This window comes from Saccoglossus kowalevskii, chromosome 6, assembly GCF_978046115.1.
Source record: "Saccoglossus kowalevskii chromosome 6, keSacKowa6.1, whole genome shotgun sequence".
NCBI classification, from domain to species: domain Eukaryota; kingdom Metazoa; phylum Hemichordata; class Enteropneusta; family Harrimaniidae; genus Saccoglossus; species Saccoglossus kowalevskii.
Window position 1 is genome coordinate 7,644,157 of NC_140646.1, and position 26,888 is coordinate 7,671,044.

The window sequence follows — 26,888 nt, forward strand, 5'->3', positions numbered from 1 at the left end:
CCTGTTAACGTGACACTGTTCTGTTCTAACTTGATGTGTGATTCCCAGCTAACGTGACACTGTCCTGTTCTAACTTGATATGTGATTCCCTGTTAACGTGACACTGTTCTATTCTAACTTGATGTGTGATTCCCAGTTAACGTGACACTGTCCTGTTCTAACTTGATGTGTGATTCCCAGCTAACGTGACACTGTCCTGTTCTAACTTGATGTATAATTCCCAGCTAACGTGACACTATCCTGTTCTAACTTGATGTGTGATTCCCAGCTACCGTGACACCGTCCTGTTCTAACTTGATGTGTGATTCCCTGTTAGCGTGACACTGTCCTATTCTAACTTGATGTGTGATTCCCAGCTAACGTGACACTGTCCTGTTCTAACTTGATGTGTGATTCCCAGTTAATGTGACACTATCCTGTTCTAACTTGATGTGTGATTCCCAGTTAACGTGACACTGTCCTGTTCTAACTTGATGTGTGATTCCCAGCTAACGTGACACTGTCCTGTTCTAACTTGATATGTGATTCCCAGTTAATGTGACACTGTCCTATTCTAACTTGATGTATGATTTCCTGTTAACGTGACACTGTCCTATTCTAACTTGATGTGTGATTCCCAGTTAACGTGACACTGTCCTGTTCTACCTTGATGTGTGATTCCCTGTTAACGTCACACTGTCCTATTCTAACTTGATGTGTGATTCCAAGCTAACGTGACACTGTCCAGTTCTAACTTGATGTGTGATTCCCTGTTAACGTGACACTGTCCTATTCTAACTTGATGTTTGATTCCCAGCTAACGTGACACTGCCCTGTTCTAATTTGATGTGTGATTCCCTGTTAACGTGACACTGTTCTATCCTAATTTGATGTGTGATTCCCAGCTAACGTGACACTGTCCTGTTCTAATTTGATGTGTGATTCCCTGTTAACGTGACACTGTCCTATTCTAACTTGATGTGTGATTCCCAGTTAATGTGACACTGTGCTGTTTTAATTTGATGTGTGATTCCCAGTTAACGTGACACTATCCTGTTCTAACTTGATGTGTGATTCCCAGTTAACGTGACACTATCCTGTTGTAAATTGATGTGTCATTCCCTGTTAACGTGACACTGTCCTATTCTAACTTGATGTGTGATTCCCAGCTAACGTGACACTGTCCTGTTCTAACTGGATGTGTGATTCCCAGCTAACGTGACACTGTCCTGTTCTAACTTGATGTGTGATTCCCAGCTAACGTGACACTGTCCTGTTCTAACTTGATGTATGATTCCCACCTGACGAGACACTGTCCTGTTCTAACTTGATGTGTGATTCCCAGTTAACGTGACACTGTCCTGTTCTAACTTGATGTGTGATTCCCAGCTAACGTGAGACTGTCCTGTTCTAACTTGATGTGTGATTCCCAGCTAACGTGACACTATCTTGTTCTAACTTGATGTGTGATTCCCAGTTAACGTGATACTGTCGTGTTCTAACTTGATGTGTGATTCCCAGCTAACGTGACACTGTCCTGTTCTAACTTGATATGTGATTCCCTGTTAACGTGACACTGTTCTGTTCTAACTTGATGTGTGATTCCCAGATAACGTGACACTGTCCTGTTCTAACTTGATGTGTGATTCCCAGCTAACGTGACACTGTCCTGTTCTAACTTGATGAATAATTCCCGGCTAATGTGACACTATCCTGTTCTAACTTGATGTGTGATTCCCAGCTAACGTGACACTGTCCTGTTCTAACTTGATGTGTGATTTCCTGTTAGCGTGACACTGTCCTATTCTAATTTGATGTGTGATTCCCAGCTAACGTGACACTGTCCTGTTCTAACTTGATGTGTGATTCCCAGTTAATGTGACACTATCCTGTTCTAACTTGATGTGTGATTCCCATTTAACGTGACACTGTCCTGTTCTAACTTGATGTGTGATTCCCAGCTAACGTGACACTTTCCTGTTCTAATTTGATGTGTGATTCCCAGCTAACGTGACACTGTCCTGTTCTAATTTGATGTGTGATTCCCAGTTAACGTGAGACTGTCCTGACTGTCCTGTTCTAACTTGATGTGTGATTCCCAGTTAGCGTGACACGGTCCTGTTCTAACTTGATGTGTGATTCCCAGATAACGTCACACTGTACTGTTCTAACTTGATGTGTGATTCCAAGCTAACGTGAGGCTGACCTGACTGTCCTGTTCTAACTTGATGTGTGATTCCCAGTTAACGTGACACTGTGTTATTCAAACTTGATGTGTGATTCCCAGTTAACGTGACACTGTCCTGTTCTAATTTGATATGTGATTCCCAGTTAACGTGAGACTGTCCTATTCTATTTTGATGTGTGATTCCCAGATAACGTGAGACTGTCCTGACTGTCCTGTTCTAACTTGATGTGTGATTCCCAGTTAACGTGACACTGTCCTGTTCTAACTTGATGTGTGATTCCCAGCTAACGTGAGACTGTCCTGTTCTAACTTGATGTGTGATTCCCAGCTAACGTGACACTATCTTGTTCTAACTTGATGTGTGATTCCCAGTTAACGTGACACTGTCGTGTTCTAACTTGATGTGTGATTCCCAGCTAACGTGACACTGTCCTGTTCTAACTTGATATGTGATTCCCTGTTAACGTGACACTGTTCTGTTCTAACTTGATGTGCGATTCCCAGATAACGTGACACTGTCCTGTTCTAACTTGATGTGTGATTCCCAGCTAACGTGACACTGTCCTGTTCTAACTTGATGAATAATTCCCGGCTAATGTGACACTATCCTGTTCTAACTTGATGTGTGATTCCCAGCTAACGTGACACTGTCCTGTTCTAACTTGATGTGTGATTTCCTGTTAGCGTGACACTGTCCTATTCTAATTTGATGTGTGATTCCCAGCTAACGTGACACTGTACTGTTCTAACTTGATGTGTGATTCCCAGTTAATGTGACACTATCCTGTTCTAACTTGATGTGTGATTCCCATTTAACGTGACACTGTCCTGTTCTAACTTGATGTGTGATTCCCAGCTAACGTGACACTTTCCTGTTCTAATTTGATGTGTGATTCCCAGCTAACGTGACACTGTCCTGTTCTAATTTGATGTGTGATTCCCAGATAACGTCACACTGTACTGTTCTAACTTGATGTGTGATTCCAAGCTAACGTGAGGCTGACCTGACTGTCCTGTTCTAACTTGATGTGTGATTCCCAGTTAACGTGACACTGTGTTATTCAAACTTGATGTGTGATTCCCAGTTAACGTGACACTGTCCTGTTCTAATTTGATGTGTGATTCCCAGTTAACGTGAGACTGTCCTATTCTATTTTGATGTGTGATTCCCAGATAACGTGAGACTGTCCTGACTGTCCTGTTCTAACTTGATGTGTGATTTCCAGTTAACGTGACACTGTCCTGTTCTAACTTGATGTGTGATTCCCAGTTAACGTGACACTGTCCTGTTCTAACTTGATGTGTGATTCCCAGCTAACGTGAGACTGTCCTGTTCTAACTTGATGTGTGATTCCCAGCTAACGTGACACTATCTTGTTCTAACTTGATGTGTGATTCCCAGTTAACGTGACACTGTCGTGTTCTAACTTGATGTGTGATTCCCAGCTAACGTGACACTGTCCTGTTCTAACTTGATATGTGATTCCCTGTTAACGTGACACTGTCCTGTTCTAACTTGATGTGTGATTCCCAGCTAACGTGACACTGTCCTGTTCTAACTTGATGAATAATTCCCGGCTAATGTGACACTATCCTGTTCTAACTTGATGTGTGATTCCCAGCTAACGTGACACTGTACTGTTCTAACTTGATGTGTGATTTCCTGTTAGCGGGACACTGTCCTATTCTAACTTGATGTGTGATTCCCAGCTAACGTGACACTGTCCTGTTCTAACTTGATGTGTGATTCCCAGTTAATGTGACACTATCCTGTTCTAACTTGATGTGTGATTCCCATTTGACGTGACACTGTCCTGTTCTAACTTGATGTGTGATTCCCAGCTAACGTGACACTGTCCTGTTCTAACTTGATGTGTGATTCCCAGTTAATGTGACACTATCCTGTTCTAACTTGATGTGTGATTCCCATTTAACGTGACACTGTCCTGTTCTAACTTGATGTGTGATTCCCAGCTAATGTGACACTTTCCTGTTCTAATTTGATGTGTGATTCCCAGCTAACGTGACACTGTCCTGTTCTAATTTGATGTGTGATTCCCAGTTAACGTGACACTGTCCTGACTGTCCTGTTCTAACTTGATGTGTGATTCCCAGCTAACGTGACACTGTCCTGTTCTAACTTGATATGTGATTCCCTGTTAACGTGACACTGTTCTGTTCTAAATTGATGTGTGATTCCCAATTAACGTGACACTGTTCTGTTCTAACTTGATGTGTGATTCCCAGATAACGTGACACAGTCCTGTTCTAACTTGATGTGTGATTCCCAGCTAACGTGACACTGTCCTGTTCTAACTTGATGAATAATTCCCGGCTAATGTGACACTATCCTGTTCTAACTTGATGTGTGATTCCCAGCTAACGTGACACTGTCCTGTTCTAACTTGATGTGTGATTTCCTGTTAGCGTGACACTGTCCTATTCTAACTTGATGTGTGATTCCCAGCTAACGTGACACTGTCCTGTTCTAACTTGATGTGTGATTCCCAGTTAATGTGACACTATCCTGTTCTAACTTGATGTGTGATTCCCATTTAACGTGACACTGTCCTGTTCTAACTTGATGTGTGATTCCCAGCTAACGTGACACTTTCCTGTTCTAATTTGATGTGTGATTCCCAGCTAACGTGACACTGTCCTGTTCTAATTTGATGTGTGATTCCCAGTTAACGTGAGACTGTCCTGACTGTCCTGTTCTAACTTGATGTGTGATTCCCAGCTAACGTGACACTGTCCTGTTCTAACTTGATATGAGATTCCCTGTTAACGTGACACTGTTCTGTTCTAACTTGATGTGTGATTCCCAATTAACGTGACACTGTTCTGTTCTAACTTGATGTGTGATTCCCAGATAACGTGACACTGTCCTGTTCTAACTTGATGTGTGATTCCCAGCTAACGTGACACTGTCCTGTTCTAACTTGATGTGTGATTCCCAGCTAACGTGACACTGTCCTGTTCTAACTTGATGAATAATTCCCGGCTAATGTGACACTATCCTGTTCTAACTTGATGTGTGATTCCCAGCTAACGTGACACTGTCCTGTTCTAATTTGATGTGTGATTCCCAGATAACGTCACACTGTACTGTTCTAACTTGATGTGTGATTCCAAGCTAACGTGAGGCTGACCTGACTGTCCTGTTCTAACTTGATGTGTGATTCCCAGTTAACGTGACACTGTGTTATTCAAACTTGATGTGTGATTCCCAGTTAACGTGACACTGTCCTGTTCTAATTTGATGTGTGATTCCCAGTTAACGTGAGACTGTCCTATTCTATTTTGATGTGTGATTCCCAGATAACGTGAGACTGTCCTGACTGTCCTGTTCTAACTTGATGTGTGATTTCCAGTTAACGTGACACTGTCCTGTTCTAACTTGATGTGTGATTCCCAGTTAACGTGACACTGTCCTGTTCTAACTTGATGTGTGATTCCCAGCTAACGTGAGACTGTCCTGTTCTAACTTGATGTGTGATTCCCAGCTAACGTGACACTATCTTGTTCTAACTTGATGTGTGATTCCCAGTTAACGTGACACTGTCGTGTTCTAACTTGATGTGTGATTCCCAGCTAACGTGACACTGTCCTGTTCTAACTTGATATGTGATTCCCTGTTAACGTGACACTGTCCTGTTCTAACTTGATGTGTGATTCCCAGCTAACGTGACACTGTCCTGTTCTAACTTGATGAATAATTCCCGGCTAATGTGACACTATCCTGTTCTAACTTGATGTGTGATTCCCAGCTAACGTGACACTGTACTGTTCTAACTTGATGTGTGATTTCCTGTTAGCGGGACACTGTCCTATTCTAACTTGATGTGTGATTCCCAGCTAACGTGACACTGTCCTGTTCTAACTTGATGTGTGATTCCCAGTTAATGTGACACTATCCTGTTCTAACTTGATGTGTGATTCCCATTTGACGTGACACTGTCCTGTTCTAACTTGATGTGTGATTCCCAGCTAACGTGACACTGTCCTGTTCTAACTTGATGTGTGATTCCCAGTTAATGTGACACTATCCTGTTCTAACTTGATGTGTGATTCCCATTTAACGTGACACTGTCCTGTTCTAACTTGATGTGTGATTCCCAGCTAATGTGACACTTTCCTGTTCTAATTTGATGTGTGATTCCCAGCTAACGTGACACTGTCCTGTTCTAATTTGATGTGTGATTCCCAGTTAACGTGACACTGTCCTGACTGTCCTGTTCTAACTTGATGTGTGATTCCCAGCTAACGTGACACTGTCCTGTTCTAACTTGATATGTGATTCCCTGTTAACGTGACACTGTTCTGTTCTAAATTGATGTGTGATTCCCAATTAACGTGACACTGTTCTGTTCTAACTTGATGTGTGATTCCCAGATAACGTGACACAGTCCTGTTCTAACTTGATGTGTGATTCCCAGCTAACGTGACACTGTCCTGTTCTAACTTGATGAATAATTCCCGGCTAATGTGACACTATCCTGTTCTAACTTGATGTGTGATTCCCAGCTAACGTGACACTGTCCTGTTCTAACTTGATGTGTGATTTCCTGTTAGCGTGACACTGTCCTATTCTAACTTGATGTGTGATTCCCAGCTAACGTGACACTGTCCTGTTCTAACTTGATGTGTGATTCCCAGTTAATGTGACACTATCCTGTTCTAACTTGATGTGTGATTCCCATTTAACGTGACACTGTCCTGTTCTAACTTGATGTGTGATTCCCAGCTAACGTGACACTTTCCTGTTCTAATTTGATGTGTGATTCCCAGCTAACGTGACACTGTCCTGTTCTAATTTGATGTGTGATTCCCAGTTAACGTGAGACTGTCCTGACTGTCCTGTTCTAACTTGATGTGTGATTCCCAGCTAACGTGACACTGTCCTGTTCTAACTTGATATGAGATTCCCTGTTAACGTGACACTGTTCTGTTCTAACTTGATGTGTGATTCCCAATTAACGTGACACTGTTCTGTTCTAACTTGATGTGTGATTCCCAGATAACGTGACACTGTCCTGTTCTAACTTGATGTGTGATTCCCAGCTAACGTGACACTGTCCTGTTCTAACTTGATGAATAATTCCCGGCTAATGTGACACTATCCTGTTCTAACTTGATGTGTGATTCCCAGCTAACGTGACACTGTCCTGTTCTAACTTGATGTGTGATTCCCAGTTAATGTGACACTATCCTGTTCTAACTTGATGTGTGATTCCCAGCTAACGTGACACTTTCCTGTTCTAATTTGATGTGTGATTCCCAGCTAACGTGACACTGTCCTGTTCTAATTTGATGTGTGATTCCCAGTTAACGTGAGACTGTCCTGACTGTCCTGTTCTAACTTGATGTGTGATTCCCAGTTAGCGTGACACGGTCCTGTTCTAACTTGATGTGTGATTCCCAGATAACGTCACACTGTACTGTTCTAACTTGATGTGTGATTCCAAGCTAACGTGAGGCTGACCTGACTGTCCTGTTCTAACTTGATGTGTGATTCCCAGTTAACGTGACACTGTGTTATTCAAACTTGATGTGTGATTCCCAGTTAACGTGACACTGTCCTGTTCTAATTTGATGTGTGATTCCCAGTTAACGTGAGACTGACCTATTCTAATTTGATGTGTGATTCCCAGATAACGTGAGACTGTCCTGACTGTCCTGTTCTAACTTGATGTGTGATTCCCAGTTAACGTGACACTGTCCTGTTCTAACTTGATGTGTGATTCCCAGTTAACGTGACACTGTCCTGTTCTAACTTGATGTGTGATTCCCAGCTAACGTGAGACTGTCCTGTTCTAACTTGATGTGTGATTCCCAGCTAACGTGACACTATCTTGTTCTAACTTGATGTGTGATTCCCAGTTAACGTGACACTGTCGTGTTCTAACTTGATGTGTGATTCCCAGCTAACGTGACACTGTCCTGTTCTAACTTGATATGTGATTCCCTGTTAACGTGACACTGTTCTGTTCTAACTTGATGTGTGATTCCCAGATAACGTGACACTGTCCTGTTCTAACTTGATGTGTGATTCCCAGCTAACGTGACACTGTCCTGTTCTAACTTGATGAATAATTCCCGGCTAATGTGACACTATCCTGTTCTAACTTGATGTGTGATTCCCAGCTAACGTGACACTGTCCTGTTCTAACTTGATGTGTGATTTCCTGTTAGCGTGACACTGTCCTATTCTAACTTGATGTGTGATTCCCAGCTAACGTGACACTGTCCTGTTCTAACTTGATGTGTGATTCCCAGTTAATGTGACACTATCCTGTTCTAACTTGATGTGTGATTCCCATTTAACGTGACACTGTCCTGTTCTAACTTGATGTGTGATTCCCAGCTAACGTGACACTTTCCTGTTCTAATTTGATGTGTGATTCCCAGCTAACGTGACACTGTCCTGTTCTAATTTGATGTGTGATTCCCAGTTAACGTGAGACTGTCCTGACTGTCCTGTTCTAACTTGATGTGTGATTCCCAGCTAACGTGACACTGTCCTGTTCTAACTTGATATGTGATTCCCTGTTAACGTGACACTGTTCTGTTCTAACTTGATGTGTGATTCCCAATTAACGTGACACTGTCCTGTTCTAACTTGATGTGTGATTCCCAGCTAACGTGACACTGTCCTGTTCTAACTTGATGAATAATTCCCGGCTAATGTGACACTATCCTGTTCTAACTTGATGTGTGATTCCCAGCTAACGTGACACTGTCCTGTTCTAACTTGATGTGTGATTCCCAGTTAATGTGACACTATCCTGTTCTAACTTGATGTGTGATTCCCAGCTAACGTGACACTTTCCTGTTCTAATTTGATGTGTGATTCCCAGCTAACGTGACACTGTCCTGTTCTAATTTGATGTGTGATTCCCAGTTAACGTGAGACTGTCCTGACTGTCCTGTTCTAACTTGATGTGTGATTCCCAGTTAGCGTGACACGGTCCTGTTCTAACTTGATGTGTGATTCCCAGATAACGTCACACTGTACTGTTCTAACTTGATGTGTGATTCCAAGCTAACGTGAGGCTGACCTGACTGTCCTGTTCTAACTTGATGTGTGATTCCCAGTTAACGTGACACTGTGTTATTCAAACTTGATGTGTGATTCCCAGTTAACGTGACACTGTCCTGTTCTAATTTGATGTGTGATTCCCAGTTAACGTGAGACTGACCTATTCTAATTTGATGTGTGATTCCCAGATAACGTGAGACTGTCCTGACTGTCCTGTTCTAACTTGATGTGTGATTCCCAGTTAACGTGACACTGTCCTGTTCTAACTTGATGTGTGATTCCCAGTTAACGTGACACTGTCCTGTTCTAACTTGATGTGTGATTCCCAGCTAACGTGAGACTGTCCTGTTCTAACTTGATGTGTGATTCCCAGCTAACGTGACACTATCTTGTTCTAACTTGATGTGTGATTCCCAGTTAACGTGACACTGTCGTGTTCTAACTTGATGTGTGATTCCCAGCTAACGTGACACTGTCCTGTTCTAACTTGATATGTGATTCCCTGTTAACGTGACACTGTTCTGTTCTAACTTGATGTGTGATTCCCAGATAACGTGACACTGTCCTGTTCTAACTTGATGTGTGATTCCCAGCTAACGTGACACTGTCCTGTTCTAACTTGATGAATAATTCCCGGCTAATGTGACACTATCCTGTTCTAACTTGATGTGTGATTCCCAGCTAACGTGACACTGTCCTGTTCTAACTTGATGTGTGATTTCCTGTTAGCGTGACACTGTCCTATTCTAACTTGATGTGTGATTCCCAGCTAACGTGACACTGTCCTGTTCTAACTTGATGTGTGATTCCCAGTTAATGTGACACTATCCTGTTCTAACTTGATGTGTGATTCCCATTTAACGTGACACTGTCCTGTTCTAACTTGATGTGTGATTCCCAGCTAATGTGACACTTTCCTGTTCTAATTTGATGTGTGATTCCCAGCTAACGTGACACTGTCCTGTTCTAATTTGATGTGTGATTCCCAGTTAACGTGAGACTGTCCTGACTGTCCTGTTCTAACTTGATGTGTGATTCCCAGCTAACGTGACACTGTCCTGTTCTAACTTGATATGTGATTCCCTGTTAACGTGACACTGTTCTGTTCTAACTTGATGTGTGATTCCCAATTAACGTGACACTGTCCTGTTCTAACTTGATGTGTGATTCCCAGCTAACGTGACACTGTCCTGTTCTAACTTGATGTGTGATTTCCTGTTAGCGTGACACTGTCCTATTCTAACTTGATGTGTGATTCCCAGCTAACGTGACACTGTCCTGTTCTAACTTGATGTGTGATTCCCAGTTAATGTGACACTATCCTGTTCTAACTTGATGTGTGATTCCCAGCTAACGTGACACTTTCCTGTTCTAATTTGATGTGTGATTCCCAGCTAACGTGACACTGTCCTGTTCTAATTTGATGTGTGATTCCCAGTTAACGTGAGACTGTCCTGACTGTCCTGTTCTAACTTGATGTGTGATTCCCAGTTAGCGTGACACGGTCCTGTTCTAACTTGATGTGTGATTCCCAGATAACGTCACACTGTACTGTTCTAACTTGATGTGTGATTCCAAGCTAACGTGAGGCTGACCTGACTGTCCTGTTCTAACTTGATGTGTGATTCCCAGTTAACGTGACACTGTGTTATTCAAACATGATGTGTGGTTCCCAGTTAACGTGACACTGTCCTGTTCTAATTTGATGTGTGATTCCCAGTTAACGTGAGACTGTCCTATTCTAATTTGATGTGTGATTCCCAGATAACGTGAGACTGTCCTGACTGTCCTGTTCTAACTTGATGTGTGATTCCCAGTTAACGTGACACTGTCCTGTTCTAACTTGATGTGTGATTCCCAGTTAATGTGACACTGTCCTGTTCTAACTTGGTGTGTGATTCCCAGTTAACGTGACACTGCACTGTTCTAACTTGATGTGTGATTCCAAGCTAACGTGACACTGTCCAGTTCTAACTTGATGTGTGATTCCCAGCTAACGTGACACTGTCCTGTTCTAACTTGATGTGTGATTCCCAGTTAACGTGACACTGTCCTGTTCTAACTTGATATGTGATTCACAGTTAATGTGACACTGTCCCATTCTAACTTGATGTATGAATTCCTGTTAACGTGACACTGTCCTATTCTAACTTGATGTGTGATTCCCAGTTAACGTGACACTGTCCTGTTCTACCTTGATGTGTGATTCCCTGTTAACGTCACACTGTCCTATTATAACTTGATGTGTGATTCCAAGCTAACGTGACACAGTCCAGTTCTATCTTGATGTGTGATTCCCAGCTAACGTGACACTGTCCTGTTCTAACTTGATGTGTGATTCCCAGTTAACGTGACACTGTCCTGTTCTAACTTGATGTGTGATTCCCAGTTAATGTGACACTGTCCTATTCTAACTTGATGTATGATTTCCTGTTAACGTGACACTGTCCTATTCTAACTTGATGTGTGATTCCCAGTTAACGTGACACTGTCCTGTTCTAACTTGATGTGTGATTCCCTGTTAACGTGACACTGTCCTATTCTAACTTGATGTGTGATTCCCAGCTAACGTGACACTGCCCTGTTCTAATTTGATGTGTGATTCCCTGTTAACGTGACACTGTTCTATTCTAATTTGATGTGTGATTCCCAGCTAACGTGACACTGTCCTGTTCTAATTTGATGTGTGATTCCCAGCTAACGTGACACTGTCCTATTCTAATTTGATGTGTGATTCCCAGATAACGTGAGACTGTCCTGACTGTCCTGTTCTAACTTGATGTGTGATTCCCAGTTAACGTGACACTGTCCTGTTCTAACTTGATGTGTGATTCCCAGTTAACGTGACACTGTCCTGTTCTAACTTGATGTGTGATTCCCAGTTAACGTGACACTGCACTGTTCTAACTTGATGTGTGATTCCAAGCTAACGTGACACTGTCCAGTTCTAACTTGATGTGTGATTCCCAGCTAACGTGACACTGTCCTGTTCTAACTTGATGTGTGATTCCCAGTTAACGTGACACTGTCCTGTTCTAACTTGATATGTGATTCCCAGTTAATGTGACACTGTCCTATTCTAACTTGATGTATGATTTCCTGTTAACGTGACACTGTCCTATTCTAACTTGATGTGTGATTCCCAGTTAACGTGACACTGTCCTGTTCTACCTTGATGTGTGATTCCCTGTTAACGTCACACTGTCCTATTCAAACTTGATGTGTGATTCCAAGCTAACGTGACACTGTCCAGTTCTAACTTGATGTGTGATTCCCAGCTAACGTGACACTGTCCTGTTCTAACTTGATGTGTGATTCCCAGTTAACGTGACACTGTCCTGTTCTAACTTGATGTGTGATTCCCAGTTAACGAGACACTGTCCTGTTCTAACTTGATGTGTGATTCCCTGTTAACGTGACACTGTCCTATTCTAACTTGATGTGTGATTCCCAGCTAACGTGACACTGCCCTGTTCTAATTTGATGTGTGATTCCCTGTTAACGTGACACTGTTCTATTCTAATTTGATGTGTGATTCCCAGCTAACGTGACACTGTCCTGTTCTAATTTGATGTGTGATTCCCTGTTAACGTGACACTCTCCTATTCTAACTTGATGTGTGATTCCCAGTTAATGTGACACTGTGCTGTTCTAATTTGATGTGTGATTCCCAGTTAACGTGACACTGTCCTGTTCTAACTGGATGTGTGATTCCCAGCTAACGTGACACTGTCCTGTTCTAACTTGATGTATGATTCCCACCTGACGTGACACTGTCCTGTTCTAACTTGATATGTGATTCCCAGTTAACGTGACACTATCCTGTTCTAAATTGATGTGTGATTCCCTGTTAACGTGACACCATCCTATTCTAACTTGATGTGTGATTCCCAGTTAACGTGACACTGTCCTATTCTAACTTGATGTGTGATTCCCAGTTAATATGACACTGTGCTGTTCTAATTTGATGTGTGATTCCCATTTAACGTGACACTGTCCTGTTCTAACTTGATGTGTGATTCCCAGCTAACGTGACACTTTCCTGTTCTAATTTGATGTGTGATTCCCAGCTAACGTGACACTGTCCTGTTCTAATTTGATGTGTGATTCCCAGTTAACGTGAGACTGTCCTGACTGTCCTGTTCTAACTTGATGTGTGATTCCCAGCTAACGTGACACTGTCCTGTTCTAACTTGATATGTGATTCCCTGTTAACGTGACACTGTTCTGTTCTAACTTGATGTGTGATTCCCAATTAACGTGACACTGTCCTGTTCTAACTTGATGTGTGATTCCCAGCTAACGTGACACTGTCCTGTTCTAACTTGATGTGTGATTTCCTGTTAGCGTGACACTGTCCTATTCTAACTTGATGTGTGATTCCCAGCTAACGTGACACTGTCCTGTTCTAACTTGATGTGTGATTCCCAGTTAATGTGACACTATCCTGTTCTAACTTGATGTGTGATTCCCAGCTAACGTGACACTTTCCTGTTCTAATTTGATGTGTGATTCCCAGCTAACGTGACACTGTCCTGTTCTAATTTGATGTGTGATTCCCAGTTAACGTGAGACTGTCCTGACTGTCCTGTTCTAACTTGATGTGTGATTCCCAGTTAGCGTGACACGGTCCTGTTCTAACTTGATGTGTGATTCCCAGATAACGTCACACTGTACTGTTCTAACTTGATGTGTGATTCCAAGCTAACGTGAGGCTGACCTGACTGTCCTGTTCTAACTTGATGTGTGATTCCCAGTTAACGTAACACTGTGTTATTCAAACATGATGTGTGGTTCCCAGTTAACGTGACACTGTCCTGTTCTAATTTGATGTGTGATTCCCAGTTAACGTGAGACTGTCCTATTCTAATTTGATGTGTGATTCCCAGATAACGTGAGACTGTCCTGACTGTCCTGTTCTAACTTGATGTGTGATTCCCAGTTAACGTGACACTGTCCTGTTCTAACTTGATGTGTGATTCCCAGTTAATGTGACACTGTCCTGTTCTAACTTGGTGTGTGATTCCCAGTTAACGTGACACTGCACTGTTCTAACTTGATGGGTGATTCCAAGCTAACGTGACACTGTCCAGTTCTAACTTGATGTGTGATTCCCAGCTAACGTGACACTGTCCTGTTCTAACTTGATGTGTGATTCCCAGTTAACGTGACACTGTCCTGTTCTAACTTGATATGTGATTCCCAGTTAATGTGACACTGTCCCATTCTAACTTGATGTATGAATTCCTGTTAACGTGACACTGTCCTATTCTAACTTGATGTGTGATTCCCAGTTAACGTGACACTGTCCTGTTCTACCTTGATGTGTGATTCCCTGTTAACGTCACACTGTCCTATTATAACTTGATGTGTGATTCCAAGCTAACGTGACACAGTCCAGTTCTATCTTGATGTGTGATTCCCAGCTAACGTGACACTGTCCTGTTCTAACTTGATGTGTGATTCCCAGTTAACGTGACACTGTCCTGTTCTAACTTGATGTGTGATTCCCAGTTAATGTGACACTGTCCTATTCTAACTTGATGTATGATTTCCTGTTAACGTGACACTGTCCTATTCTAACTTGATGTGTGATTCCCAGTTAACGTGACACTGTCCTGTTCTAACTTGATGTGTGATTCCCTGTTAACGTGACACTGTCCTATTCTAACTTGATGTGTGATTCCCAGCTAACGTGACACTGCCCTGTTCTAATTTGATGTGTGATTCCCTGTTAACGTGACACTGTTCTATTCTAATTTGATGTGTGATTCCCAGCTAACGTGACACTGTCCTGTTCTAATTTGATGTGTGATTCCCAGCTAACGTGACACTGTCCTATTCTAATTTGATGTGTGATTCCCAGATAACGTGAGACTGTCCTGACTGTCCTGTTCTAACTTGATGTGTGATTCCCAGTTAACGTGACACTGTCCTGTTCTAACTTGATGTGTGATTCCCAGTTAACGTGACACTGTCCTGTTCTAACTTGATGTGTGATTCCCAGTTAACGTGACACTGCACTGTTCTAACTTGATGTGTGATTCCAAGCTAACGTGACACTGTCCAGTTCTAACTTGATGTGTGATTCCCAGCTAACGTGACACTGTCCTGTTCTAACTTGATGTGTGATTCCCAGTTAACGTGACACTGTCCTGTTCTAACTTGATATGTGATTCCCAGTTAATGTGACACTGTCCTATTCTAACTTGATGTATGATTTCCTGTTAACGTGACACTGTCCTATTCTAACTTGATGTGTGATTCCCAGTTAACGTGACACTGTCCTGTTCTACCTTGATGTGTGATTCCCTGTTAACGTCACACTGTCCTATTCAAACTTGATGTGTGATTCCAAGCTAACGTGACACTGTCCAGTTCTAACTTGATGTGTGATTCCCAGCTAACGTGACACTGTCCTGTTCTAACTTGATGTGTGATTCCCAGTTAACGTGACACTGTCCTGTTCTAACTTGATGTGTGATTCCCAGTTAACGAGACACTGTCCTGCTCTAACTTGATGTGTGATTCCCTGTTAACGTGACACTGTCCTATTCTAACTTGATGTGTGATTCCCAGCTAACGTGACACTGCCCTGTTCTAATTTGATGTGTGATTCCCTGTTAACGTGACACTGTTCTATTCTAATTTGATGTGTGATTCCCAGCTAACGTGACACTGTCCTGTTCTAATTTGATGTGTGATTCCCTGTTAACGTGACACTCTCCTATTCTAACTTGATGTGTGATTCCCAGTTAATGTGACACTGTGCTGTTCTAATTTGATGTGTGATTCCCAGTTAACGTGACACTGTCCTGTTCTAACTGGATGTGTGATTCCCAGCTAACGTGACACTGTCCTGTTCTAACTTGATGTATGATTCCCACCTGACGTGACACTGTCCTGTTCTAACTTGATATGTGATTCCCAGTTAACGTGACACTATCCTGTTCTAAATTGATGTGTGATTCCCTGTTAACGTGACACCATCCTATTCTAACTTGATGTGTGATTCCCAGTTAACGTGACACTGTCCTATTCTAACTTGATGTGTGATTCCCAGTTAATATGACACTGTGCTGTTCTAATTTGATGTGTGATTCCCAGTTAACGTGACACTGTCCTGTTCTAACTGGATGTGTGATTCCCAGCTAACGTGACACTGTCCTGTTCTAACTTGATGTATGATTCCCACCTGACGTGACACTGTCCTGTTCTAACTTGATGTGTGATTCCCAGTTAACGTGACACTATCCTGTTCTAAATTGATGTGTGATTCCCTGTTAACGTGACACTGTCCTGTTCTAACTGGATGTGTGATTCCCAGCTAACGTGACACTGTCCTGTTCTAACTTGATGTATGATTCCCACCTGACGAGACACTGTCCTGTTCTAACTTGATGTGTGATTCCCTGTTAGCGTGACACTGTCCTATTCTAACTTGATGTGTGATTCCCAGCTAACGTGACACTGTCCTGTTCTAACTTGATGTGTGATTCCCAGTTAATGTGACACTATCCTGTTCTAATTTGATGTGTGATTCCCAGCTAACGTGACACTGTCCTGTTCTAATTTGATGTGTGATTCCCAGTTAACGTGAGACTGTCCTGACTGTCCTGTTCTAACTTGATGTGTGATTCCCAGTTAACGTGACACTGTCCTGTTCTAACTTGATCTGTGATTCCCAGTTAACGTGACACTGTCCTGTTCTAACTTGATGTGTGATTCCCAGTTAACGTGACACTGTCCTGTTCTAACTTGATGTGTGATTCCCAGTTAACGTGACACGGTCCTGTTCTAACTTGATGTGTGATTCCCAGATAACGTCACACTGTACTGTTCTAACTTGATGTGTGATTCCAAGCTAACGTGAGGCTGACCTGACTGTCCTGTTCTAACTTGATGTGTGATTCCCAGTTAACGTGACACTGTCCTGTTCTAACTTGATCTGTGATTCCCAGTTAACGTGACACTGTCCTGTTCTAACTTGATGTGTGATTCCCAGTTAACGTGACACTGCACTGTTCTAACTTGATGTGTGATTCCAAGCTAACGTGACACTGTCCAGTTCTAATTTGATGTGTGATTCCCAGCTAACGTGACACTGTCCTGTTCTAACTTGATGTGTGAATCTCAGTTAACGTGACACTGTCCTGTTCTAACTTGATGTGTGATTCCCAGTTAATGTGACACTGTCCTATTCTAACTTGATGTATGATTCCCAGTTAACATGACACTGTCCTGTTCTAACTTGATGTATAATTTCCTGTTAACGTGACACTGTCCTATTCTAACTTGATGTGTGATTCCCAGTTAACGTGACACTGTCCTGTTCTAACTTGATGTGTGATTCCCAGTTAACGTGACACGGTCCTGTTCTAACTTGATGTGTGATTCCCAGATAACGTCACACTGTACTGTTCTAACTTGATGTGTGATTCCAAGCTAACGTGAGGCTGACCTGACTGTCCTGTTCTAACTTGATGTGTGATTCCCAGTTAACGTGACACTGTATTATTCAAACTTGATGTGTGATTCCCAGTTAACGTGACACTGTCCTGTTCTAACTTGATGTGTGATTCCCAGTTAATGTGACACTATCCTGTTCTAACTTGATGTGTGATTCCCAGCTAACGTGACACTTTCCTGTTCTAATTTGATGTGTGATTCCCAGCTAACGTGACACTGTCCTGTTCTAATTTGATGTGTGATTCCCAGTTAACGTGAGACTGTCCTGACTGTCCTGTTCTAACTTGATGTGTGATTCCCAGTTAGCGTGACACGGTCCTGTTCTAACTTGATGTGTGATTCCCAGATAACGTCACACTGTACTGTTCTAACTTGATGTGTGATTCCAAGCTAACGTGAGGCTGACCTGACTGTCCTGTTCTAACTTGATGTGTGATTCCCAGTTAACGTAACACTGTGTTATTCAAACATGATGTGTGGTTCCCAGTTAACGTGACACTGTCCTGTTCTAATTTGATGTGTGATTCCCAGTTAACGTGAGACTGTCCTATTCTAATTTGATGTGTGATTCCCAGATAACGTGAGACTGTCCTGACTGTCCTGTTCTAACTTGATGTGTGATTCCCAGTTAACGTGACACTGTCCTGTTCTAACTTGATGTGTGATTCCCAGTTAATGTGACACTGTCCTGTTCTAACTTGGTGTGTGATTCCCAGTTAACGTGACACTGCACTGTTCTAACTTGATGGGTGATTCCAAGCTAACGTGACACTGTCCAGTTCTAACTTGATGTGTGATTCCCAGCTAACGTGACACTGTCCTGTTCTAACTTGATGTGTGATTCCCAGTTAACGTGACACTGTCCTGTTCTAACTTGATATGTGATTCCCAGTTAATGTGACACTGTCCCATTCTAACTTGATGTATGAATTCCTGTTAACGTGACACTGTCCTATTCTAACTTGATGTGTGATTCCCAGTTAACGTGACACTGTCCTGTTCTACCTTGATGTGTGATTCCCTGTTAACGTCACACTGTCCTATTATAACTTGATGTGTGATTCCAAGCTAACGTGACACAGTCCAGTTCTATCTTGATGTGTGATTCCCAGCTAACGTGACACTGTCCTGTTCTAACTTGATGTGTGATTCCCAGTTAACGTGACACTGTCCTGTTCTAACTTGATGTGTGATTCCCAGTTAATGTGACACTGTCCTATTCTAACTTGATGTATGATTTCCTGTTAACGTGACACTGTCCTATTCTAACTTGATGTGTGATTCCCAGTTAACGTGACACTGTCCTGTTCTAACTTGATGTGTGATTCCCTGTTAACGTGACACTGTCCTATTCTAACTTGATGTGTGATTCCCAGCTAACGTGACACTGCCCTGTTCTAATTTGATGTGTGATTCCCTGTTAACGTGACACTGTTCTATTCTAATTTGATGTGTGATTCCCAGCTAACGTGACACTGTCCTGTTCTAATTTGATGTGTGATTCCCAGCTAACGTGACACTGTCCTATTCTAATTTGATGTGTGATTCCCAGATAACGTGAGACTGTCCTGACTGTCCTGTTCTAACTTGATGTGTGATTCCCAGTTAACGTGACACTGTCCTGTTCTAACTTGATGTGTGATTCCCAGTTAACGTGACACTGTCCTGTTCTAACTTGATGTGTGATTCCCAGTTAACGTGACACTGCACTGTTCTAACTTGATGTGTGATTCCAAGCTAACGTGACACTGTCCAGTTCTAACTTGATGTGTGATTCCCAGCTAACGTGACACTGTCCTGTTCTAACTTGATGTGTGATTCCCAGTTAACGTGACACTGTCCTGTTCTAACTTGATATGTGATTCCCAGTTAATGTGACACTGTCCTATTCTAACTTGATGTATGATTTCCTGTTAACGTGACACTGTCCTATTCTAACTTGATGTGTGATTCCCAGTTAACGTGACACTGTCCTGTTCTACCTTGATGTGTGATTCCCTGTTAACGTCACACTGTCCTATTCAAACTTGATGTGTGATTCCAAGCTAACGTGACACTGTCCAGTTCTAACTTGATGTGTGATTCCCAGCTAACGTGACACTGTCCTGTTCTAACTTGATGTGTGATTCCCAGTTAACGTGACACTGTCCTGTTCTAACTTGATGTGTGATTCCCAGTTAACGAGACACTGTCCTGCTCTAACTTGATGTGTGATTCCCTGTTAACGTGACACTGTCCTATTCTAACTTGATGTGTGATTCCCAGCTAACGTGACACTGCCCTGTTCTAATTTGATGTGTGATTCCCTGTTAACGTGACACTGTTCTATTCTAATTTGATGTGTGATTCCCAGCTAACGTGACACTGTCCTGTTCTAATTTGATGTGTGATTCCCTGTTAACGTGACACTCTCCTATTCTAACTTGATGTGTGATTCCCAGTTAATGTGACACTGTGCTGTTCTAATTTGATGTGTGATTCCCAGTTAACGTGACACTGTCCTGTTCTAACTGGATGTGTGATTCCCAGCTAACGTGACACTGTCCTGTTCTAACTTGATGTATGATTCCCACCTGACGTGACACTGTCCTGTTCTAACTTGATATGTGATTCCCAGTTAACGTGACACTATCCTGTTCTAAATTGATGTGTGATTCCCTGTTAACGTGACACCATCCTATTCTAACTTGATGTGTGATTCCCAGTTAACGTGACACTGTCCTATTCTAACTTGATGTGTGATTCCCAGTTAATATGACACTGTGCTGTTCTAATTTGATGTGTGATTCCCAGTTAACGTGACACTGTCCTGTTCTAACTGGATGTGTGATTCCCAGCTAACGTGACACTGTCCTGTTCTAACTTGATGTATGATTCCCACCTGACGTGACACTGTCCTGTTCTAACTTGATGTGTGATTCCCAGTTAACGTGACACTATCCTGTTCTAAATTGATGTGTGATTCCCTGTTAACGTGACACTGTCCTGTTCTAACTGGATGTGTGATTCCCAGCTAACGTGACACTGTCCTGTTCTAACTTGATGTATGATTCCCACCTGACGAGACACTGTCCTGTTCTAACTTGATGTGTGATTCCCTGTTAGCGTGACACTGTCCTATTCTAACTTGATGTGTGATTCCCAGCTAACGTGACACTGTCCTGTTCTAACTTGATGTGTGATTCCCAGTTAATGTGACACTATCCTGTTCTAATTTGATGTGTGATTCCCAGCTAACGTGACACTGTCCTGTTCTAATTTGATGTGTGATTCCCAGTTAACGTGAGACTGTCCTGACTGTCCTGTTCTAACTTGATGTGTGATTCCCAGTTAACGTGACACTGTCCTGTTCTAACTTGATCTGTGATTCCCAGTTAACGTGACACTGTCCTGTTCTAACTTGATGTGTGATTCCCAGTTAACGTGACACTGTCCTGTTCTAACTTGATGTGTGATTCCCAGTTAACGTGACACGGTCCTGTTCTAACTTGATGTGTGATTCCCAGATAACGTCACACTGTACTGTTCTAACTTGATGTGTGATTCCAAGCTAACGTGAGGCTGACCTGACTGTCCTGTTCTAACTTGATGTGTGATTCCCAGTTAACGTGACACTGTATTATTCAAACTTGATGTGTGATTCCCAGTTAACGTGACACTGTCCTGTTCTAACTTGATCTGTGATTCCCAGTTAACGTGACACTGTCCTGTTCTAACTTGATGTGTGATTCCCAGTTAACGTGACACTGCACTGTTCTAACTTGATGTGTGATTCCAAGCTAACGTGACACTGTCCAGTTCTAATTTGATGTGTGATTCCCAGCTAACGTGACACTGTCCTGTTCTAACTTGATGTGTGAATCTCAGTTAACGTGACACTGTCCTGTTCTAACTTGATGTGTGATTCCCAGTTAATGTGACACTGTCCTATTCTAACTTGATGTATGATTCCCAGTTAACATGACACTGTCCTGTTCTAACTTGATGTATAATTTCCTGTTAACGTGACACTGTCCTATTCTAACTTGATGTGTGATTCCCAGTTAACGTGACACTGTCCTGTTCTTACTTGATGTGTGATTCCCAGTTAACGTGACACGGTCCTGTTCTAACTTGATGTGTGATTCCCAGATAACGTCACACTGTACTGTTCTAACTTGATGTGTGATTCCAAGCTAACGTGAGGCTGACCTGACTGTCCTGTTCTAACTTGATGTGTGATTCCCAGTTAACGTGACACTGTATTATTCAAACTTGATGTGTGATTCCCAGTTAACGTGACACTGTCCTGTTATAATTTGATGTGTGATTCCCAGTTAACGTGAGACTGTCCTATTCTAATTTGATGTGTGATTCCCAGTTAACGTGAGACTGTCCTGACTGTCCTGTTCTAACTTGATGTGTGATTCCCAGTTAACGTGACACTGTCCTGTTCTAACTTGATGTGTGATTCCCAGTTGACGTGACACTGTCCTGTTCTAATTTGATGTGTGATCCCCAGTTAACGTGAGACTGTCTTGACTGTCCTGTCCTAACTTGATTTGTGATTCCCAGTTAACGTGACACTGTTCTGTTCTAACTTGATGTGTGATTCCCAGTTAACCTGACACTGTCCTGTTCTAACTTGATGTGTGATTCCCAGTTAACGTGACACTGTCCTGTTCTAACTTGATGTGTGATTCCCAGTTAACGTGACACTGCACTGTTCTAACTTGATGTGTGATTCCAAGCTAACGTGACACTGTCCAGTTCTAACTTGATGTGTGATTCCCAGCTAACGTGACACTGTCCTGTTCTAACTTGATGTGTGATTCTCAGTTAACGTGACACTGTCCTGTTCTAACTTGATGTGTGATTCCCAGTTAATGTGAAACTGTCCTATTCTAACTTGATGTATGATTCCCAGTTAACATGACACTGTCCTGTTCTAACTTGATGTATAATTTCCTGTTAACGTGACACTGTCCTATTCTAACTTGATGTGTGATTCCCAGTTAACGTGACACTGTCCTGTTCTGACTTGATGTGTGATTCCCTGTTAACGTGACACTGTCCTATTCTAACTTGATGTGTGATTCCCAGCTAACGTGACACTGTCCTGTTCTAATTTGATGTGTGATTCCCTGTTAACGTGACACTGTTCTATTCTAATTTGATGTGTGATTCCCAGCTAACGTGACACTGTCCTGTTCTAATTTGATGTGTGATTCCCTGTTAACGTGACACTGTCCTATTCTAACTTGATGTGTGATTCCCAATTAATGTGACACTGTGCTGTTCTAATTTGATGTGTGATTCCCAGTTAACGTGACACTGTCCTATTCTAACTTGATGTGTGATTCCCTGTTAACGTGACACTGTTCTGTTCTAACTTGATCTGTGATTCCCAGCTAACGTGACACTGTCCTGTTCTAACTTGATGCGTGATTCACTGTTAACGTGACACTGTCCTATTCTAATTTGATGTGTGATTCCCTGTTAACGTGACACTATCCTGTTCTAACTTGATGTGTGATTCCCAGTTAACGTGACACTATCCTGTTCTAAATTGATGTGTCATTCCCTGTTAACGTGACACTGTCCTATTCTAACTTGATGTGTGATTCCCAGCTAACGTGGCACTGTCCTGTTCTAACTGGATGTGTGATTCCCAGCTAACGTGACACTGTCCTGTTCTAACTTGATGTGTGATTCCCACCTGACGTGACACTGTCCTGTTCTAACTTTATGTGTGATTCCCAGTTAACGTGACACTGTCCTGTTCTAACTGGATGTGTGATTCCAAGCTAACGTGAGACTGTCCTGTTCTAACTTGATGTGTGATTCCCATGTAACGTGACACTATCTTGTTCTAACTTGATGTGTGATTCCCAGTTAACGTGACACTGTCGTGTTCTAACTTGATGTGTGATTCCCAGCTAACGTGACACTGTCCTGTTCTAACTTGATATGTGATTCCCTGTTAACGTGACACTGTTCTATTCTAACTTGATGTGTGATTCCCAGTTAACGTGACACTGTCCTGTTCTAACTTGATGTGTGATTCCCAGCTAACGTGACACTGTCCTGTTCTAACTTGATGTATAATTCCCAGCTAACGTGACACTATCCTGTTCTAACTTGATGTGTGATTCCCAGCTAACGTGACACTGTCCTGTTCTAACTTGATGTGTGATTCCCTGTTAGCGTGACACTGTCCTATTCTAACTTGATGTGTGATTCCCAGCTAACGTGACACTGTCCTGTTCTAACTTGATGTGTGATTCCCAGTTAATGTGACACTATCCTGTTCTAACTTGATGTGTGATTCCCAGTTAACGTGACACTGTCCTGTTCTAACTTGATGTGTGATTCCCAGCTAACGTGACACTGTCCTGTTCTAAGTTGATGTGTGATTCCCAGCTAACGTGACACTGTCCTGTTCTAACTTTATGTGTGATTCCCAGTTAACGTGACACTGTCCTGTTCTAACTGGATGTGTGATTCCCAGCTAACGTGAGACTGTCCTGTTCTAACTTGATGTGTGATTCCCATGTAACGTGACACTATCTTGTTCTAACTTGATGTGTGATTCCCAGTTAACGTGACACTGTCGTGTTCTAACTTGATGTGTGATTCCCAGCTAACGTGACACTGTCCTGTTCTAACTTGATATGTGATTCCCTGTTAACGTGACACTGTTCTATTCTAACTTGATGTGTGATTCCCAGTTAACGTGACACTGTCCTGTTCTAACTTGATGTGTGATTCCCAGCTAACGTGACACTGTCCTGTTCTAACTTGATGTATAATTCCCAGCTAACGTGAGACTGTCCTATTCTAACTTGATGTGTGATTCCCAGCTAACGTGACACTGTCCTGTTCTAACTTGATGTGTGATTCCCTGTTAGCGTGACACTGTCCTATTCTAATTTGATGTGTGATTCCCAGCTAACGTGACACTGTCCTGTTCTAACTTGATGTGTGATTCCCTGTTAGCGTGACACTGTCCTATTCTAACTTGATGTGTGATTCCCAGCTAACGTGACACTGTCCTGTTCTAACTTGATGTGTGATTCCCAGTTAATGTGACACTATCCTGTTCTAACTTGATGTGTGATTCCCAGTTAACGTGACACTGTCCTGTTCTAACTTGATGTGTGATTCCCAGCTAACGTGACACTGTCCTGTTCTAATTTGATGTGTGATTCCCAGCTAACGTGACACTGTCCTGTTCTAACTTGATGTGTGATTCCCGCTAACGTGACACTGTCCTGTTCTAACTTGATGCGTGATTCCCAGTTAACGTGACACTATCCTGTTCTAACTTGATGTGTGATTTCCAGCTAACGTGACACTGTCCTGTTCTAACTTGATATGTGATTCCCAGTTAACGTGACACTGTCCTGTTCTAACTTGATGTGTGATTCCCAATTAACGTGACACTGTCCTGTTCTAACTTGATGTGTGATTCCCAGTTAACGTGACACTGTCCTGTTCTAACTTGATGTGTGATTCCCAGATAACGTGACACTGTCCTGTTCTAACTTGATGTGTGATTCCCAGTTAATGTGACACTGTCCTATTCTAACTTGATGTATGATTCCCAGTTAACATGACACTGTCCTGTTCTAACTTGATGTGTGATTCCCAATTAACGTGACACTGTCCTGTTCTAACTTGATGTGTGATTCCCAGCTAACGTGACACTGTCCTGTTCTAACTTGATGTGTGATTCCCAGATAACGTGACACTGTCCTGTTCTAACTTGATGTGTGATTCCCAGTTAACGTGACACTATCCTGTTCTAACTTGATGTGTGATTCCCAGTTAACGTGACACTGTCCTGTTCTAACTTGATGTGTGATTCCCAGCTAACGTGACACTGTCCTGTTCTAATTTGATGTGTGATTCCCAGCTAGCGTGACACTGTCCTGTTCTAACTTGATGTGTGATTCCCAGCTAACGTGACACTGTCCTGTTCTAACTTGATGTGTGATTCCCGCTAACGTGACACTGTCCTGTTCTAACTTGATGTGTGATTCCCAGCTAACGTGACACTATCCTTTTCTAACTTGATGTGTGATTCCCAGTTAACGTGACACTGTCCTGTTCTAACTTGATGTGTGATTTCCAGCTAACGTGACACTGTCCTGTTCTAACTTGATGTATGTTTCCCATCTAACGTGACACTATCCTGTTCTAACTTGATGTGTGATTCCCAGTTAACGTGACACTATCCTGTTCTAAATTGATGTGTCATTCCCTGTTAACGTGACACTGTCCTATTCTAACTTGATGTGTGATTCCCAGCTAACGTGACACTGTCCTGTTCTAACTGGATGTGTGATTCCCAGCTAACGTGACACTGTCCTGTTCTAACTTGATGTGTGATTCCCAGCTAACGTGACACTATCCTGTTCTAAATTGATGTGTCATTCCCTGTTAACGTGACACTGTCCTATTCTAACTTGATGTGTGATTCCCAGCTAACGTGACACTGTCCTGTTCTAACTGGATGTGTGATTCCCAGCTAACGTGACACTGTCCTGTTCTAACTTGATGTGTGATTCCCAGCTAACGTGACACTGTCCTGTTCTAACTTGATGTGTGATTCCCAGCTAACGTGACACTGTCCTGTTCTAACTTGATGTGTGATTCCCAGCTAACGTGACACTGTCCTGTTCTAACTTGATGTGTGATTCCCAGTTAACGTGACACTGTCCTGTTCTAATTTGATGTGTGATTCCCAGTTAACGTGACACTGTTCTGTTCTAACTGGATGTGTGATTCCCAGCTAACGTGACATTGTCCTGTTCTAACTTGATGTATGATTCCCACCTGACGTGACACTGTCCTGTTCTAACTTGATGTGTGATTCCCAGTTAACGTGACACTGTCCTGTTCTAACTTGATGTGTGATTCCCAGCTAACGTGACACTATCCTGTTCTAACTTGATGTGTGATTCCCAGTTAACGTGACACTGTCCTGTTCTAACTTGATGTGTGATTTCCAGCTAACGTGACACTGTCCTGTTCTAACTTGATATGTGATTCCCAGTTAACGTGACACTGTCCTGTTCTAACTTGATGTGTGATTCCCAATTAACGTGACACTGTCCTGTTCTAACTTGATGTGTGATTCCCAGCTAACGTGACACTGTCCTGTTCTAACTTGATGTGTGATTCCCAGATAACGTGACACTGTCCTGTTCTAACTTGATGTGTGAT

At 42.4% G+C, this 26,888-nt stretch overlaps 1 protein-coding gene across 1 annotated transcript in view; it reads right to left on the reverse strand.

Annotated features, from left to right (window-relative positions):
- Positions 1–26,888, reverse strand: part of LOC100370733 (uncharacterized) — a 50,219-nt gene that overhangs the window by 12,758 nt on the left and 10,573 nt on the right. The window lies entirely within an intron of this gene.